Below are 16,183 nucleotides of genomic sequence, written 5' to 3'. Positions count from 1 at the left end.
CTGGGCAAAATTGCCCTTCCGTTCGCGGGAAAGGGGCTGCGTTCGCGAAGGGTAAACTGGACGCTCCATCGCAAACGCGTGAAATAGAATGCGAACGCGTAGAAGAAAATGTTGGGGGGGGGGGGGGGGTCCAGGGACTGTTATACGCGAACGCGTGAGGGGCCACGCGAACGCGTTGAGGAAGCTGGTAAAGCTACGCGTTCGCGATAGTGAGGATGCGAACGCGAAGGAGGGGGAATTAGAACTACGCGATCGCGTGAAGTAGGACGCGAACACGTAAGAGGGGAAGACTAAAGCACTGCGAACGCGAGCCTGAGGCCGCGTTCGCGAAGAACAAAATGCCTGTGTAAAAATGCAGCAGAATCTGATCCTTTTCTAAGTGTAAAAACACCCCGAACCACCTCCAATTCACTCTCGAGCCCTCGGGGCTCCTAACCAATCACACACACTAACTCAATAACATCCTACGAACTTACTCGAGCGATCAAATCGCCAAAATAACATCAAAAATCATTGAATCAAGCCTCAAGATCATCATTTTCATTTCAAACTTCATAACTTCAAATTTTAGATATTTAGGTCCGAAACACGTCAAATGACAACCGATTTCGACCAAACTTTACAGAAAGCACTTAACACATATTTAAGACTTGTACCGGGCGTCGGAACCAAAATACGAGCCCGATACCATAGTCTTTTAATCAATTTTTCATTTCCATTTTTCTTAATAATTTCAGAAAAATAATTTCACAGAAAAATTCATTTCTAGGGCTCTCGACCTCGAAATTCGACTCCGGGCATATGCCCGAGTCTCATATTTTTCTACGGACCCTCCGGGACCGTCAGATCACGGGTCCGGGTCTGTTTACCAAAAATGTTGACCAAAGTCAACTTTAATTATTTTAAAGCCACATTTTGAAATTTTTCACAGAATTTGACATATAAGCTTTCCGGCTACGCGCCCGGACTGCGCACGCAAATCGAGGCAAGCAGAAACGAGATTTTCAAGGCCTCGGAAGCACGGAAAAGAGAGAAATCCGGTGATGACCCTTTGGGTCATCACACCCGGCAAGGGTACAATAATATTAAAACAAACATCCTGGCAAGGGAACAATAATGATAATAACATCCCGGTAAGGGAACAGTAATGATAATAATATCCCGGCAAGGGAGCAATAATGATAATAACATTCCGGCAAGGGAACGGTAATAAAAATCCATAATGAAGCGCAATGAACCACAATGGAGTCATAATAATTAAATTACAAGACTCACGGGCATACTTGACACCGACGTATAGATACTCATCACCATGCCTATACGTCGTATCCATAGTTAACACGTAGAAATTAACACTCGACTCCTAATTCCTCAAGCTAAGGTTAGACCAAACACTTACCTCGAACTTCCACGACAAACTCAAACTTCAAACACCGCTTTTCCTTTTGAATTTTGCTCCAAATCGATTGTATCTAGACAATAACCGACTTAATAACATCAATAAATGCTAAACAATCTAATTCCAATGCTTAATTATAGATTTCCTATTATTCTTCCCAAAAAGTCAAAAATTGACCCCGAGCCCGCTTGGTCAAACACGAGGTTCGGACCAAAACCCGTCACCCATTCACCCACGAGCCCGAATATGTAATTAGTTCCAAAATTCAACCACAAAACGAGGTCTACATCCCAATTATACAAAAAGCTCTAACTCTACCCAAATCCCTAATTTTCTTCCCTTAAGAACATGATTTAGGCCTAGAAATCTAATGGGTGTTAGTGGAAATCGAAGAAAATGAGTCTAAGATTACATATCTATGAATTTGTGGTGAAGTTCCCTTTAAAAAATTGCCCAATTTGGAGTTTGGAAGAAGAAGTTATGAAATTTTTGTTAAGTCCCGTTTTTGCTTCTGTTTTAAAATCACTGGACAGGTCTTCATCGCATTCGCGATAGGCCTGTCGCGTTCGCGATGAGTCAGGCCTAGGTGACCTTCGCGTTCACGACCTTAGGCTCGCGTTCGCGGAGCTTTGACTCCTCGAGCCTTCGCGTTCGCGGGCCAGTTGGCCGCGTTCGCGTAGAACAAGTGTGAACCCCTCCCCCAGGCCATTTGCATGACGCGTTCGCGAGTGCCTGGACGCGTTCGCGAAGGGTACTCCCCCTTCAGCCTCGCGTTCGCGTCTTAGGCTCCGCGTTCGCGAAGAAGAAAACTGGCATCTGAGGAAGTTGCCTTACGCGTTTGCGAGTGGGACCACGCGAACGCGAAGAACAAAACCCCTGTGCACTGAGACAGCAAAACCTGCAATTTTCATAAGTGCAAAAACCTCCCGAGACCTATACGAAACTCACCCGAGCCCTCCGAGATCCTGACCAATCATGTACACTACCTCAAAAATATCCTACGGACTTACTCCTGCATTCAAATTACCAAAATAACATTAACAACTATGAATTTAGCACCAAAATCATGAAATCACATAAGAACTTCAAATTTTCCATTTTTCTCAAATACGGTCCGATTCACGTTATTTCCAGTCCGTTTCTTACCAAATTTCACAGACTCATCTTAAATCACATATAAGACATGTACCAGGCTCTGAAACAAAAATACGAGCCCGATACCATCAAGTTTTAAACTCATTTCATTTCCAAAAACTCACAAATATTCCAGAAAACAATTTTCTTAAAAAATTTATTTCTCGGGTTTGGGACCTCGGAATTCGATTCCGGGCATACGCTCAAGTCCCATATTTTCCTACGGATCCTCCAGGAACGTCAAATCATGGTTCCAGGTCCATTTACCCAAAATGATGACCGAAGTCAACTTAAATTTAATTTTAAGTCAAAATTCATTATTTTTTACAGATTTTCACATAATGACTTTCCGGTTACGCGCTCGGACTGCGCACGCAAATTGAGGTGATGCCGAAAGAGATTTTTAAGGCCTCGGAACATAGAATTTATTTTAAAAACAAGTGATGACCTTTTGGGTTATAACATTCTCCACCTCTAAAACAACCGTTCGTCCTCAAACGGACATAAGAAGGAAGTACTTGAGTCGGGGAAAAGATGGGGATAACAGCTCCGCATATTGGACTCGGAATCCCAGGTCAATGCCTCAGCAGGCTGACCTACACCACTGAACACGAACAGAAGGAAAACTCTTCGATGTGAACTGACGAACCTGTCGATCCAGAATGGCTACCGGTTCTTCCTCATAAGACAAGTCCTTGTCCAATTGGACAGTGCTGAAATCTAACACGTGGGATGGATCGCCGTGATATTTCCGAAGCATGGACACATGAAACACTGGATGCACGACTGATAAGCTCGGTGGCAACGCAAGTCTGTAAGCCACCTCTCCCACTCGATCAAGAATCTCAAACGGGCTAATGAACCTAGGGCTAAGCTTGCCCTTCTTCCCAAATCTCATCAAACCCTTCATAGGAGACACTCGAAGCAATACCCGCTCACCGACCATGACAGCCAAATCTCGAACCTTGCGGTCGGCATAGCTCTTTTGCTTGGAATGAGCTGTACGAAGCCTATCCTGAATAATCCTGACCTTGTCCAAGGCATCCTGAACTAGATCTGTACCCAACAACCGAGCCTCCCCCGGCTCGAACCATCTAACCGGCGACCGACGCCGCCTACCATACAAAGCCTCAAAAGGAGCCATCTGAATGCTCGACTAGTAGCTTTTGCTTTAGGCAAACTCTGCTAAAGGACAACACTAATCCCACGAGTCTCCAAAGTCAATGACACAAGCTCGAAGCATGTCCTCCAAAATCTGGATAGTCCGCTCGGACTGCTCGTCTGAGGGTGAAACGCTGTGCTCAACTCAACCCGTGTGCCCAACTCTCGCTGAACTGCTCTCCAGAAATGTGAGGTAAACTGCATACCTCGATTTGAAATGATAGACACAGGCACACCATGAAGACGAACAATCTCCCGGATATAGATCTCAGCTAACCTCTCGGAAGAATAGGAGACTGCCACAGGAATGAAATGTGCTGACTTGGTCAGCCTATCAACAATAACCCACACTGCATCGAACTTCCTCTGAGTTTGTGGGAGTCCAACAACAAAGTCCATAGTAATACGCTTCCACTTCCACTCAGGAATTTCAATCTTCAGGAACAACCCAACGGGCCTCTAAAGCTCGTACTTGACCTGCTGATAATTCAAACACCGAGCCACTTATGCAACGATATACTTCTTCATTCTTCTCCACCAATAATGCTTCCGCAATTCCTGATACATCTTCGCGGCTCCCGAATGAATAAAGTACCAGAAGCTATGGGCCTCCTCTAAAATTAACTCCCAAATCCCATCGACATTAGGCACACAAACTCGACCCTGCAATCTCAAAGCTCCATCATCTCCTAAGGTAACCTACTTAGCACCTCCGTGCTGCACCGTGTATCTAAGGACACACAAATGGGGACCATAATACTGCCGATCTCGGATACACTCCAATAAGAAAGAAGGAGCGACTGTGCAAGCTAACACGCGGCTAGGCTCAGAAACATCCAACCTCACAAACTAATTGGCCAAAGCCTGAATATCCAAATCAAGTGGCCTCTCACCGATCGAAATATAAGCAAGACTGCCCATACTGGCTGACTTCCTACTCAAAGCATCCGCCACCACATTGTCCTTCCCCGGATGATATAAGATGGTGATATCATAGTCTTTCTACAGCTCCAACCACCTTCTCTGTCTCAAGTTTAGCTCATTCTGCTTAAACAAATACTGCAAACTCTTGTGGTACGTGAACACCCCACACGCCACGCCATACAGATAATGCCTCAAGATCTACAACGCGTGAACAATGGCTGCTAACTCCAAATCATGGACCAGATAGTTCTTCTCGTCAATCTTCTACTGCCGTGAAGCATAGGCAATGACCTTGCCATCCTGCATCAACATTGCACCAAGTTCAATACGAGATGCATCACAATGAACCGTATATGGCCCTGAACCTGTGGGCAAAACCAACACCGGTGCCGTAGTCAAAGCTATCTTGAGCTTTTGAAAGCTCGCCTTACACTCGTCTGACCACCTAAACTGGGCACCCTTCTGGGTCAACCTGGTCATCGGGGATGCAATAGACGAAAACCCCTCCACAAACCGACGATAATAGCCTGCCAACCCTAAGAAACTCCGGATCTCTATAGTTGATGCTGGTCTAGGCCAGTTCTTGACTGCCTCAATCTTCTTCGGGTCAACCTGAATACCCTCTGCTGATACAACATGACCCAAGAATGCAACTGAACTCAACCAGAGCTCACACTTCGAAAACTTGGCATACAACTGAATATCCCTCAGAGTCTGAAGAACCACTCTAAGATGCTGTTCGTGTTTCTCCCGGCTGCGGGAATAAATCAAAATATCATCAATGAAGACTATTACGAACGAATCCAAGTACGGCCTGAACACTCGGTTCATCAAATCCATAAAAGCTATTGGGGCATTTCTCAACCCGAATAACATCACCGAGAACTCATAATGCCCGTACCAAGTGCGGAAAGCTGTCTTAGGGACATCGGATGTCCTAATCCTCAACTGATGGTAGCCAGATCTCAAGTCAATCTTTGAAAATACCTTGGCACCCTGAAGCTGATCAAACAAATCATCAATCCTCTACAATGGATACTTATTCTTGATTGTAACCTTGTTCAACTGCTGGTAATCGATTCACATTCTCATCGATCCGTCCTTCTTCTTAACAAACAACACCGGCGCACCCCAAGGCCTAATACTAGGTCTAATGAAACCTTTTTCACGCAAGTCTTGCAACTGCTCCTTCAACTCTTTCAACTCAGGCGGGGCCATACGATACGGCAAAATAGAAATGGGCTGCATGCCCAGAGCAAAATCAGTGCAGAAGTTAATATCCCTGTCGGGTGGCATACCAGGCAGGTATGAAGGAAACACCTTAGGGAAGTCACAAACAACAGGCACAGAATCAATAGAAGGAACCTCGGCGCTAGAATCACAAACATATGCTAAATAGGCCAAACACCCCTTCTCGACCATACGCCGAGCCTTCACATAAGAGATGACATTGTGGGTAGAATGACCAGGAGTCCCTATCCACTCTAAACGAGGTAAACCCGGCAAGGCTAAGGTCACAGTCTTGGCATGACAGTCCAAGATAGCGCGGTAAGGTGATAACCAGTCCATCCCCAGTATGACATCAAAATCAACCATGTCCAGCACTAACAAATCTACACGAGTCTCAAGACCCCCAATCACAACTATACACGAACGAGGGACTTGATCTACCACAATAGAATTACCTACCGGTGTAGACACATAAACAGAAGCACTCAAGGAATCATTAGGCATGACCAGATACGATGCAAAATAAGATGACTCATAGAAGTATGTAGAACCTGGATCAAACAGGACTGAAGCATGTCCACTACAAACCAGAAGAGTACCTGTGATAACCGTATCGGATGCCTCAGCCTCAGGCCTGGCTAGAAGAGCATAACATCAGGACTGGGCCCCACCACCCTGGACTACATCTCTGGGACGGCCTGCAGCTGGCTAGCCTCCACTTCTAGGGGCCTGAGATCCACCTCTAGCACCTCTACCTCCGCCTCTAGCACCTCTAACCCCGCCCCTAGCTGGCGGAGCGGGCGGTGGAACACCTGGTGCCTGAACCATAGCACGGAAACCCTGCTGCTGAGAACTGCTCGGTGCTCGAGGGCAATATCTAGCAATGTGCCTCGTGTCGCCATAAGTAAAACAAGCCCTCGGCTGCTGGGGCGGACGACCCTGAAAACTCTGAAGCGGCAGTGCACTGATATGAGCCGGTGGTGCACTGTAGGACTGCTGATCAGAATACTGCATATGAGAACCACGGCCACCTGAAGCACCGTGAGAAACCTAAAGTGCTGACTGAAAAGGCCTAGGAGGATGGCCTCTACCATATAAATCCCTGCCTCCAGACGAGGGACCACTAAATTTGCTTGAATGACGAGGCCTCTTGTCCGACCCATGACCACCTCCCTACGATAGAACCATCTCCACTCTCCTAGCCATATTGGCCGCCTCCTGGAAAGAAATCTCACTCCCTGTCTCCCTAGCCATCTGAAGTCGAATCGGCTGAATAATCCCCTCAATGAACCTCCTCACCATCTCCCTCTCGGTGGGAAGTATGATAAGAGTATGACGAGCCAAGTCGATGAATCGGGTCTCATACTGAGTAACGGTCATAGAATCCTGTTGGAGACGCTCAAACTGCCTTCGATAGGCCTCTTTCTGAGTGATAGGGAGAAACTTCTCTAGAAATAGCTGAGTAAACTGCTCCCAAGTCAAAGTTGGTGATCCGGCTGGTCTAGCCAAGCAATAATCTCTCCACCAAGTCTTGGCGGATCCAGATTAGCAAAAAGTAGCAAAGTTGACCCCATTGGTCTCCACTATCCCCATGTTCCTAAGAACCTCATGACAGCTGTCTAGATAATCATGGGGATCCTCAGAAGATGCACCGCTGAAAGTAGTAGTGAAGAGCTTGGTTAACCTGTCCAATCTCCACAAAGCAACGACAGACATAACTGCTCCATCACTGGTCTGGGATACCATACCCGGCTGAACTGCTCCAACTGGTTGAGCTGTTGTAGTCTGAAATTGGGGAACCATATGCTCTGGAGTGCGAGTAGCAGGTGTCTGGGCTCCTCCTCCAGCCTGAGAGACGGCTAGTGCTACAGGAAGCAAGCCTGCCCGGGTGACACTCTCCATAAGGCCCACTATACGGACCAGAGCATCTTGGAGTACTGGGGTAGCAATAAACCCCTCTAGGACCTAAGTTGGGCCCACCGGATCTGTCTGGGCCGGAACCTCATCATCAAAGTCAACCTGAGGCTCCGCCGCTAGTGCTGCTGCTCTGGGCTGAGCGATGCCCCAAACTCGACCTCTAACACGGCCTCGCCCTCGGCCTCGCCCTCTGCCCCTCGTAGGAGTTGCTGCTGGGGGCTCGGGCTGCTGGTCAGCGGATGAGGAAGCGCGCGTTCTCGGTATCTGCAAAAGAACATAATAGAAATTCAATGAGCATTGAGAAACCAAACCGCACGACAGGAAAGAATAGATGTGAAATTCTCCAAACTCTGTGGCATCTGGGAGATAAATACAGACGTCTCCATACCGATCCTACAGGCTCTACTAAGCTTGTATGTGAACTGTGAGACCCATGAAACCTAGAGCTCTGATACCAACTTATCACGACCCAGATTTTTCACCCTCGGTAGTCGTGATGACGCCTACTAATGTGAGCTAGGCAAGCCAACTACTTGATAAATTTACCCTTTTCCCTTTTTTATCTTTTAGCAATTATGAGTAATAATTTAAATACAGCAGAAATTACAACTAGTGGAAGATAACAATAAAACTACTGAGTATGTCCAATAAAATCGTTTAAGCAAGCCTACCCAAAACTGGAGTCACAACTTCACAAACAGTCTAAGAATACTACAAACAAGGTCTGAATGAAATACAAAGTCTGTCTCTGAATAAATAAAAACAACAAGAGATAAGATACGAGGAGACGCCAAGGTCCGCGGACGTCTGCAGGACTACCTCGAGTCGCCTGTGTGGACTGAAGATAACACCCTCACTGCGGTCCAAATGCTCCGGTATCGGTATCTGCACACAGTGCAGAGTGTAGTATCAGCACAACCGAACCCATGTGCTGGTAAGTGCCCCAGCCTAACCTCGGCGAAGTAGTAACGAGGCTAGGACCAGACTACCAAATAAACCTATGCAGTTAAATCATATACAGAAAAAATAGAAACGGATAATTACAACTAAAGTTGGTCGAGGGAAACATGCTACGGGGAGTAACAGATAACAACAGAACAACTGAAGAGAAACATAAAAAATGCCCTAAATCAATTACCAGCAAAATAAGGAAATCGAAGAACAGGTACACACGTAATACCGTTGCGGGCGTGCAACCCGATCCCATTTCATATGATACTGTTGCAGGCGTGCAACCCGCTCCCATTTCTTATATTACCATTGCAGGTGTGCAACCCGCTCCCATTTCACATATCACCATTATAGCGTGCAACCCGCTCCCATTTCATATATTATCGTTGCAGGCGTACAACCTGCTCCCATTTCATATATTACCGTTGCAGGCATGCAACCCGCCCCCATTTCATATATTACCGTTGCAAGCGTGCAACCCGTTTCCATTTCTTTCATCGACACCAATCAAAAAAATCCCGGCAAGGGTACAATTATATTAAAACAAACATCCCGGCAAGGGAACAATAATGATAATATCCTAACTATTACCATTTTCTATTATGGAGATAACATCCCGGCAAGGGAACAGTAATGATAATAACATCCTAGCAAGGGAGCAATAATGATAATAACATCCCGGCAAGGGAACGGTAGTAAAAATCCTCAATGAAGCGCAATGAACCACAACAGAGTCATAACAATTACAATACAACACTCACGGGCATGCTTGACACCAACGTATAGATACTCGTCACCATGCCTATACGTCGTACTCCACAGTTAACACGTAGCAAATAAGACTTGACTCCTAATCCCTCAAGCTAAGGTTAGACCAAACACTTACCTCGAACTTCCACGACCAACTCAAACCTCAAACACCGCTTTTCCTTTTGAATTTTGCTCCAAATCGATTGTATCTAGACAATAACCGACTTAATAACATCAATAAATGCTAAACAATCCAGTTCCAACGCCTAATTATAGATTTCCTATCATTCTTCCCAAAAAGTTAAAAATCGATCTCGGGCTCGCTTGGTCAAAATACGAGGTTTGGACCAAAACCCGATCACCCATTCACCCACGAGCCCGAATATGTAATTAGTTTCAAAATTCGACCCCAAAACGAGGTCTAAATCCCAATTATACAAAAAGCCCTACTCTACCCAAATCCCTAATTTTCTACCCTTAAGAACATGATTTAGGCCTAGAAATCTAATGGGTGTTAATGGAAATCGAAGAAAATGAGTCTAAGATTACATACCTATGAATTTGTGGTGAAGTTCCCTTTCAAAAATCACCCAATTTGGAGTTTGGAAGAAGAAGTTATGAATTTTTTGTTAAGTCCCGTTTTTGCTTCTATTTTAAAATCACTGGACAGGCCTTCATCGCGTTCGCGATAGGCCTGTCGCGTTCTCGAGACTTCGCGTTCGCGGGCCAGTGGCCGCGTTCATATAGAACAAGTGTGAACCCCTCCCCCCAGGCCATTTGCCTTACGCGGGCGCGAGTGCCTGGACGCATTCGCGAAGGGTACTTCCCCCTTCAGCCTCGCGTTCGCGTCTCAGGCTCCGCGTTCACGAAGAAGAAAACTGTCACCTGAGGAAGTTGCCTTACGCGTTCGGCGAGTGGGACCACTCGAACGCGAAGAACAAAACCCTTGTGCACTGAGATAGCAAAAACCTGCAATTTTCATAAGTTCAAAAACCTCCCGAGACCTATCCGAAACTCACCCGAGCCCTCAGGGATCTAGACCAATCATGTACACTACCTCAAAAATATCCTACGGACTTACTCGTGCATTCAAATTACAAAAATAACATTAAAAACTATGAATTTAGCACCAAAATCATGAAATCACATAAGAACTTCAAATTTTCCATTTTTCTCAAATACGGTCTAATTCTCGTCATTTCCAGTCTGTTTCTTACCAAATTTCACAGACTCATCTTAAATCATAATAAGACCTGTACCAGGCTCCGGAACCAAAATACGGGCCCAATGCCATGAAGTTTTAAACTCATTTCATTTTCAAAAACTCACAAATATTCTAGAAAACAATTTTCTTTAAAAATTTATTTCTCGGGCTTGGGACCTCGAAATTCGATTCCGGGCACACACCCAGGTCCCATATTTTTCTACGGACCCTCGAGACCGTCATATTACCGGTCCGGGTCCGTTTACCCAAAATGTTGACCGGAGTCAACTTAAATTCAATCACATAATGCTTTCCGGCTACGCGCCTGGACTGCGCACGCAAATCGAGGCAATGCCGAAGGAGGTTTTTAAGGCCTCGGAACGTAAAAATTCAATCGGGCCGTTTACCTCGGTTGTGTTGTGAGCTATTCTTATGGGATTGTTCATTCGACTCGGCAAGATTATAAATTACTGTTATGGGAGCGGGCCGTTTGCCTCGGCAGGATTATAAATTACTCTTATGTGATCGGGTCTTTCGCCTCGGTAGTATTGTGATCTATTCTTATGGGATCGGGCGTTCACCTCGGTAGGATTATAAATTACTCTTAAGGGATTGAGTCATTCGCGTCGGTCGTATTGTGATCTATTCTTATAGGATCAGGCCGTTCACCTCGGCAGACTCGTGCATAAAACTTGAGAGTTGATTAGGTATTGCTATCAGTTGATTTTGTGCCTTCGAGGTCGGTTATGACATTTTAGTGATTTCGTAACAATCCATGCTTGAACGTCTATTATTAAAAGTTATTTATTTTCGCTGTTACGTGTTGTATTTCATACATGTGTACTTTATGTATTTTACTATTTGACCACTAGTAAATGTCAAGTCGACCCATTGTCACTATTTCTTTGAAGTTAGACTAGATACTTACTAGGTATGCGTTGATTTACAAACTCATGCTACACTTCTGCACTGATTGTGCAGGTACTAAGACAAGTACTTCTAGTGGTCATACGGGCGCGTAGACGCATCACACAAAGACTTAGTGGTGAGCTGCCTTCTATGCGTCGATCTGCAGCACTCGGAGTCTCCCTCTTATCTTATTTATTTTGTCTATTTCATTTCAGACAACAGTTGTAGTAATTTTTGTATATTCCCTAGATTGCTCATGCACTTGTGACATCGGATTCTGGGGGTTTCTAGTGGACTTTTACAGTTGTATTTATTGTTATTATCACTTTGCTTTATGTACTATTTGTACTCGTTATTTTGGTAAAGCAGTACTCATATTTCCATTAGTTCTAGATTTAATTTTTATTTATCTAATGAAATTTCTAAGTTTAAAAGTTAAAAATGGATAATTAAATTGGAGGTTCACTGTTGGCTTGGCTAACAGTACCATTGGGTGCCATCACGATCTATTATGGGATTTGGGTCGCGATAAAATTAGAGATGATTTAAATTTAATATTTGTTGAAAATTTTATGGGTTTTCATATAAAAATCTGTACCTTGCATCTGTAAAATGTTGTTTTCGAATGAGCTCGATGTTGAAGAATGTTTCTCATGTATTTTTCCTACTAGTGTGTGCTAGAAAATTTGTTAGTAAAATTAATATGAAAAAATTTCGATATCACTATGCATGATAATAGTTTTATTTGGCAAAGATGCATGAAAATCAAATATAGAAAAAGTTTGTACTTTTGGATGTGATAATAACTATTTTGCTAAAAGTAACGGATCGGAATGTTGTGTGTTCCAAATTTAATTTGTCCTTCATTTTGTTTAGTAGTAAAATTATTGGTAAATTTCTTTTTTGGTAAATAAGTTTTCTATTTATCTGAATGCTCTATACAAGTGTAACGACCTGACCGGTCGTTTTGCTTTTTAGAATCCCGTTCTCCTAAATAAAATTTTCCGCTCTTGCTTTAAGTAATTTACGACTTGCGGGGATGGTTGGTTCGTGATTTGGAAGAGTTTGGGTTGAAATAAGCTCATTGGATCCCTTAAGATATTCCTAAAAGGCTAAGTTGACTTTGGTCAACATTTCTAGCAAACGGACCCGGATATGTGATATGACGGTCCCAGAGGGTCCGTAGAAAAATATGGGACCTGGGCGTATCCCCAAAATCGAATTACGAGGTCCCATAGCCCGAGTAATAATTTTTTAATAAAAATTATTAAACTGAAATCCTAAGGATTTAAAGAAATTAAATAATGATTGTTCACGTTGGTATAGGGCTCGTATGTTGGTTCCGGCTCCCGGTACAGGTCCAATATAATATTTAAGACTTGCCGGCAAATTTTTGTATAAATCCGAGTAGCATAGTTACGTTTCGGCACGTTAGAAGTGAATTGAATAACTTGAAGTTCATAAGTTTGATTCAAGTGGTTTTAGGGGGTGATTCTTAGATTTAGCATTGTTTCGGGAGCTCCGAAGGTTCGAGAAGATCCTTTTCATGATTTCAGACTTGTCGGTATGTTCGGGCGGGGCCCAGAGGCCCCGAGCGCCAATCGGACGAGGCTCGAATGAAGCTGGAAATTTTGGGAAGGAGCTGAAGCTCCAGCTATCTGTCATAATTGCACCTGCGGTTGGTCAGCCGTAGGTGCAAGACCGCAGAAGCGGTCAACCACTCGCAGGTGCGGCCAAGTCAGGCCAGGCCCAAAGACGCAGAAGCGACTGTTCTTCCGCAAAAGCGGAGCCGCAAATGCGTCTTGCCTCTCGCAGATGCGATCCAGCGGCCCATTCGAGATTCCGCAGAAGCGGTAGGCGCATGTGCGAACCAGGACCACAGATGTGGAAACCACTGAAGCAGTGAACTTCATTTAATACGGGCTCCAACCATTTTTGCCCATTTTTCACTCGTGTATTGGGCGATTTTAGAGCTCTTGAGAGAAGATTTCCACATAGCATCTTGAGGTAAGTTCATCCCCCTTATTTCTAAGTTTAATACTTGAGTTTTGGGTAAATTAACACCTAAAGATTAGGGAAATCAAGAGGTTAGAGCAAAACCTAGGGTTTTGATAAAACTTAGATTTTACCACGAAATTGGTTATGAAACGAAGTAGAAATCATATATTATTGATCCTTAGGTTACAAAAAATAACTTTTTTCGAAAAATTTTGGAATCTGGGCACGTGGGCCCGGGGTCGAATTTTAGAAAACTTGTGTTTAGGGTTGGAAAATTACTTTAGTAATTAAAATGCGTACTCTTGAGCTTGTATTGACTAGTTCCTACCTCGTTCAACTAGTTTTGGATCGTTCGGCTCAAAATTGAGAGTTTGGGCTCGTTCTTGGTATTGGAAGTACCCTTTAGAGCGAGGTGAGTCTCCTTTCAAATCTTGTAAGAGGGAATTGTCCCCATAGGAGTAATAATCATATAATTTGCTACTAAATATGGGGGCTACGTATGCACTAGGTGACGAGAGTCCGTGCGTAGCTACTATTATGTTAATTGTTCGGGTAGTTTAGGACCCATATCATGCTATAATAAGAAATGTTTATATGTCTTCTTGCTAATGTGATCATTTAGGATATGCTTAGAGAATTGAAAATGAACATAAGTGAACATATGTATTGTTGAGGACTTGTATGAGTTTATTTGAATATAAATGCGCCTTCATGTATTTTCCTGATGATAATTGATATTTGTGGATCGGGCCAATCACCTTGGTAGAAATAGATGTATCTATGGTTCGCGTCATTCGACCCTCTGGCAGTGCACAATTTCGTTTCTGTTGGATTGGGCCGTCGACCTCGGCATAATGTGCGCGTGATATCTATGTGAATTATTATTGATGACTTGCTTGTTAAATGGTTTGAAATGTAACTGTGATATCATTAAGGACATGACTTAGTAATTCTTGTTACAACTGTTATATAATTGTGACCTTCATGCCTAGTATAACACCATATTATATTATTTGACCCTAGTAGGTATCAAGTCGACCTCTCGTCTCTACTTCTTCGAGATTAGACGGGATACTTACTGGGTACATATTGTTTATATACTCATACTACGCTTCTGTACTTAATTGTACAGGCTCTAAGGCAGGTACATCTGGCTATTAGACCGGTGCGCGTCCCTGATCATAGTCCGAGACTTCCACTGTGAGCTGCTTCCCTTCCTGTGCCGATCATCAACTTGATGGAGTCTCTCTTACTCTTGATTGTCTATTCTATTTCAGACACTAGGATATATAGATCTATTATTTTGTATCTACTAGTTGCCCACAGGTTGTGACACAATGTCTTAGCACACACATTAGTAGACTATTATTTTGGGTTGTATAACTATTACTGAATGTTGCTTATTATTTCATGTTTTAAATTTCAAATTAAGAAATTGTTGTAACTGTTTTAGTTAAGTAAAACAAGAATTCACTAATATTTCCGCGTTGGCTTGCCTGACAATAGTGTTGGGCGCCATCACGACCTAAGGTGAAATTGGGTCGTGACAACAAGTATGTCATTAACCAAAAAATGGACATGCAGCCCCAACTTTAGTGTGCATCTCTATCCTCCTCTACTAACTCTAACCTTAAAAAATCTTCCTACTTAGTATCCTATATCTTATTACACCTGGTTAGACCTTTTCCTTAATGCTTTCATGGATAGAAGTTTAGCCCGGTCATCTACTTTGCTAGTCTTGGTACTTTGCTTCCTCTGAAGTGTATATCTTGTAGAATCATCTAAACAATCACCTCCTCCGATCTACGTTTGTTCTGGAATAGTTTTAGGTTCCTTTCCTGCCAGATATAGTAAATGCTCCCAGCTAACGTCATTATATATATTCCAGATTTCCCATATTTTCCTCGTGCATTATATTGCCTATGTTATCTCCTCAGACCACCCATTGCAGCTCTGCCGACACCCTACCATGTGAGTAGTTTTTGCCAGATTTTAGCTACTATATTGCATTCAATGAATAACTGTTGCGTGGTTTCCTGATCTTGTTCACATAAAATACATATCGGGCTACTCTGCATCCCCCATTTGATGAGCATATCTCTTATATATAGTCTATTCTGTGCAGCCATATATAAGATGAAGGATCACCTTGGACTACTTTGATTATTACATATCAGCCTCCTCCAATGAATTCTGGAATACTCCCCTCGCAGGTTGTTATACATTTGCCTTATGGAATACTTTTCCCTGCTCATAATCTTCTCTATTGTTAGCCAACTTCTTCAATATATTTCCCTACATTGAATATCTTTTGCACAACCCCAGGATACTTGTTTTGGTTTTACTTCATTCATCATATTCCCTTTTATATAATATGTGTGGACCCATTTGATCCACACTCTATCTTTTTCCTGCCCCAGATTCTAGTAGTGCTTTAGGATAGCTACTTTGTTCCATAAGCCAATGTTTGCTATGTTCAATCCACCTAGGTAAGCATAACTTTTCCCAGGCAATGGGAGCTGTTTTGGAACATTCTACAACTCCTGTCCAGAGGTAGCTTCTACAAATTGCTTCAATCACCTGAATGATCTTTTTAGGCAGTATGA

The sequence above is a fragment of the Nicotiana attenuata genome, chromosome 6 (assembly GCF_001879085.1).
Source record: "Nicotiana attenuata strain UT chromosome 6, NIATTr2, whole genome shotgun sequence".
Lineage (NCBI taxonomy): Eukaryota > Viridiplantae > Streptophyta > Magnoliopsida > Solanales > Solanaceae > Nicotiana > Nicotiana attenuata.
The sequence above is the reverse complement of the archived record's forward strand: the minus strand, read 5'-3'. Positions refer to the sequence as shown.